General features: G+C 47.0%; 1 pseudogene; it reads left to right on the top strand.

Annotated features, from left to right (window-relative positions):
* The first annotated feature begins 3,429 nt into the window (after positions 1–3,429).
* LOC147849034 (25S ribosomal RNA) overlaps positions 3,430–4,810 on the top strand; it is a 4,111-nt pseudogene continuing 2,730 nt past the window's right edge.

The raw sequence follows: 4,810 nt of genomic DNA, 5'->3' as shown, positions 1-4,810 counted from the left end.
CTGTTAGCCCTAAGCAATATCTGCAAAACGGCTCACGCTATTAATAACGTGAACTTCAACCAAAAGCGGACAAAAAGAGATCGCCGATCTTTTCCGCCAGTAGCTGAGATGTTCAGTTGACTCCCAGGCCTTGATGGAAGGGCGGCTACCTTCGAAACTGCAAAAGCAAAAGGCCCGGGGCGCAGGACGAACAATGAATGAGTGTAAGCTTCGTGGCCCAATCGACGGTGCTGACCACGGGACTCGTTATCGTAATAGCGGGAGGGAGCAAGGCAGTGACAACTTGGGGATTGTCATTGAGCATCCCTTGACGCCCGAGAAAAGTAAGTTATCGATGGCTCTTCTGTCTGAGACAGACCATCTACGCTCGCGGCATCCCTTACGGAGTATAGCTCACATCCAAGCATCTGGTTGGGGAACGGGGCAACGCCCATGAAGCTCCGGAAACGGAAGGCCCGCCAGGCTGTATGCTCTTGGAAATAGGATTCTTCACCAAGCTCCAGAGCTGACACGGGGACCCATTAACTTCTTCAAATTGGATCGTAGATGACAGCGAATCATACGTAAGGTATTCAAACTCGCGTTAAATCACCGTCCTAACTGCCTGCCTGCCTGCCTGCCTGCCTGCCTGCAATTTGGAGTGAAATCATACCATAACTCGAAACGCCTTCCGTCATAGCTAAATACGGGGAGGAGATGCCAGCATGACGGGAAGAGCCGTGTGAGGCCTATAGCTCATGCACGGTTCGGGAGCCAAGCCCCAGCAGTAATGGTGCGGCTTAGGTTAACTGTATAATTCTAGTCCCACTTTACTACGTGAAGGCGCTCTATAATATTCAGTGAAACCATTATAATACAGGGACAAAAGTCATGATGGGGACAGAGGTTTAATCAAACTGTTACACCCGCAGAATATGATCTTGGTGAATACAGGACTGAAAACTCCTGTAATCCTTTTAAAACATGAAGTGACAGCAAGAGCGCCAATCACCAAGTAAGCAAAGTTTAATTCTGTTGGGATCGAAGATTCGAATCTGGAAAAAGTGGAAGAGCTTCGTGAACCAAAAATTATTTTGCCAGAACCACGTAAACCGGAAATTATTTTGTCAAAACCATTGAACAAGAAAATAGTTCGGATTGAACTAACCAAGATTTGGCGTGACCGCGACAAGGTCAAAGGGTTGATTTTCAATTTAATGAAGGGTGGGTATGCCGCAGTTACTGCAGGGTTCGTGGCTTTCCTTTTCAGGAGTCCCTTTCGCAAAAATGAGAGTGAGAGGTTCCACAAAAAGAAGAAATTTTACAAAAGTAGAAAATTTAGGTTCCACAAGAATAAAAGCAGAAGTGGGAAATTTGGAAACAAAGGTCTAAAGTTTCGCAGAAGCAGAAATGAGACATTCTGCAGAAGTAGGACATCCAGAATTCTGAACACGAACCCAATAAAGCGTAATATTGCGGTAAAAGAAGAGATTCGTGCTGCGCTAGTTTCAGAAAAGAAAAAGCACCATTGAATCGAAAGCCGCCCCCTAACCAGCAGTCTCTTCCTAAGCACCAACAGCAGCAAGAAATAGTTTATTTACATGAGTAAGAAACTGACGTATTTCCATCGGTCGCTTCCGTTTCGTATATTAGTTATTTTGTATGCTTCGTATAGTTTTCTGTGAATTAGCATTAAAAGGTTCTTTAATAGGCATAAACAAGTCGTGTTGGCAGTACGCTGGTCGGCTTCACAAGCAAGCTGCGGGTCTTTTTCAATCACTAATTCTTATTTTGCCCAAAATCGTTGTCGTTGGTTCACATTTTATGGCATCGCAGAAATTGATTGTAAGGCTTTAGATTATTTCAAAGGGTGGCCTAAGGTCACCCCCCTTAAATGAGAGTCCCGCCTCTCTTCATTTAAGCGGGAAAAACGTTCTGCTGGCTGGGTAACATAATGGCAATGTATTGGACTGCAAATCCTGGAATGACGGTTCGACTCCGTCCCTAGCCTATTCTTCTTCCAAGCTCTTTTGCCATTTCCGAGTGAAAAGATTGCTGCTTTAAAGTGGAAAGAAAAGTGCAAAGCATCTTCTTGCCAGTGATTCATCAAGATTGCCGCCGGCTCGGTTTAAAGTGAAAAGAAAAGTGCTGCTTTGCTTTGCTTTGCTGGATTCGCAGATTATGGCCAGAAGATGATATTGCCTTCTTGCATGATCCTTCTGAATTTTACCAACGGAATTTCGAAATTCCAGCATTCAATTCTTTCCGCAATCTGAGCCGCATTAAAGATTATCGTATAATAATCCATGAATATTCAGGCCTTCTTGAAAGTTCAAAAGAAGAACTTTGGTTTGGTAGCCATTTATATTACACTTTTTACTTAATAACCACCTGCGAATTGATGACATCCTTGTGAGGTTGGTAGCGATCGAAGGCTAAGTACCAGCTGTATTTGCACTTTCCCTGCTTGCTTGCTTGCTTGCTTGCTTGCTTGCTTGCTGTTCGGCGCCCGCCGCTTTTGTCGTTAGCACTCTTTTGTTCATTAATCAAGCGTTTCGTTCCGTCCGGGCATCTTTGTAAGACGTGAAACACCCGATCCCATTCCGACCTCGATATGTGAAAAGCGTTTTCTGCCATATGTACTGATAATTTTCGGGAGACGTGGTTCGACAGCCCGGACCCTTTCAAATCGTATATGCGATTGCCTAAAGGTCAGATGCGAATCTGATATCAGCCAGAAACAATGAAAAGGCGTACGACAACGCAAAAAAGCAAGCTATGGATGTGAAGACAGATTAGAACGGTAAACACACAATACCAATGATGCGTAAATCCCTGGCTGGCATGCATTATCGGAAAATCTGTTCCTCAACTCTTACGCTCGAGAGAGCTAGGGAACTTGTCAGGGAAATCTAAAGTGTTTAGTTAAACGAGACGCTAAGAAAGGAGGAAGGACGAAGCCCTTCTTGCTTGCTTGCTTGCTTGCTTGCTTGCTTGCTTGCTGCGGATTGTACAAACTTCGTATCGCACAGCACGGAAAGAGAACTCAAGAGCGTAAAGGAAAAAACAGAGGATGCAGGGTCATTTGGTAGACGTTTTCGTCGAAACAATGAATCCTCTGTCCAAGTACTCGACCAATTCTTTCCGCGCTTCTTCCGCATTTTACAAACGTCCGAAGATTATTGTATAATAATCTATGCGGGCTTCTTTTTGTCTCGGTTTTAAGCAGTCACAGGTTGAGTGGCGATCGCAGAACACTCATTAAGATTTTGTACGGTGTTCGGTAGGTTCAACTCCTACTGCATCGAAAAGAATGCATTGGATGGATGCCTGGGCATTGAGAGGGAAGGACGCTTCCAAAGGCGAAAGGCCATGGGGAGATACCGTCTGTGATCCATGGGTTTCCAATCGGGAAACCGTATCCAAGCTTGCCGGGCATGCCGTGTGCTGCGGCTCTGCCTCGGACTTGAGAAACTTAGCGAACTGAAACATCATTGTAGCTAAAGGAAAGGAAATCAACTGAGACTCCGTTAGTAGCGGCGAGCGAAAGCGGATTAGGCAAAGAAAAGGGAAGGGGCCCCAGCCCAGAAGGGCCGCTTTCCCTGGCCCCGTGCGGGGGAGAACTTGCAGTAGAGGGAAGGGTGGGAACCCTTCCTCAAGGAATTCTGAAAAGGTTGGAAGATCTGGCCAAAGAAGGTGATAGCCCCGTAGATCTTTCCTGGCAAGTTTGATTACCATTACAAAACGCGGATACCGTGTTTGAATAATGATCGCTTTACGTGACTAAGGGGGACCACCCCCGCGCCTAAGTATTCCTCAATGACCGATAGCGTACCACAAGTACCGTGAGGGAAAAGTGAAAAGACCCCGCCGTATGCCGGGAGTGCAATAGAAAACCTGAAATCCGATGCAAACTATCAGTCGGAAGAGCGAAGCTGAGAAAATGCGGCAAAGCCACTAATGTTCGATGGAACGCATACGCGAAGCTGAGAAAGCGCTGTAGCTTTCGGAGGCAAAGCCACTAATGTTCGCATACGCGAACCCTTGAGCGAAGCTTCGCGTTGTCGGCTCTCGCTTTAGCACTTTCCACCCTAACGGCGTACCTTTTGCATAATGGGTCAGCGAGTGAATGGGAACAGCGGCTTAAGCCATTAGGTGTAGGCGCAACGAGGTTGAATCTTCGGCGTTGTTTCTATTTGACCCGAAACCGATTGATCTAGCCACGAGCAGGTTGAATCGAGCTCTCCACAGAGGCCTTGGAGGACCGAACTCACGTATGTGGCAAAATACGGGGATGACTCGTGGCTAGGGGTGAATCAAAGAGCTACGACTCCGCCGTTCCTTTGTTGAAGTCCGAAGGACCACAAGAAGAGGGAAAAGGAGTCCTCCTCTGGCCTTTCGCCCCACAAGCGTGCGAACGCTTTTTCAATAACTGGCTCATAACGGTGAAACCAGCTTACCCTTTGAGAGTAATGGCCACACCGTGGGAAGTCGTGAAAGCTTCTCTCCCTTTATTGCGGTCGAGTGCCCCAGCAAGCAAGCAAGCAAGCAAGCAAGCACGCCCTCAACGACGAGGAATAAAGCGGGTCAGGCCCCAAGATGAAAGCAGGTCAAGTTTGGTAGGCGGTTAGCTAACGCCAACCCGGGTTCAGCAAGCAAGCAAGCAAGCAAGAATGCGCCAGGATAGGTGCCCCGGGACCAACACTTAAACAGTCCAGGGTCCCACCACCAAAAGGTCTTGTTCCCACTGTCCTCGTTGCTTTATCTCGTATTCCAGAACCACCTTGTTCTTAGGGAATCTCTCTCGTAGCTACGAGCTAGCTCATTGACC

This window comes from Azolla caroliniana, unplaced genomic scaffold (genome assembly GCF_043228905.1).
Source record: "Azolla caroliniana isolate FFs.n. ecotype wild unplaced genomic scaffold, voAzoCaro1.0.p SCAF_142, whole genome shotgun sequence".
Taxonomy (NCBI): Eukaryota; Viridiplantae; Streptophyta; class Polypodiopsida; order Salviniales; family Salviniaceae; genus Azolla; species Azolla caroliniana.
Note: the sequence above shows the minus strand (reverse complement) of the source record. Positions and strands in the feature narration are given on the sequence as shown.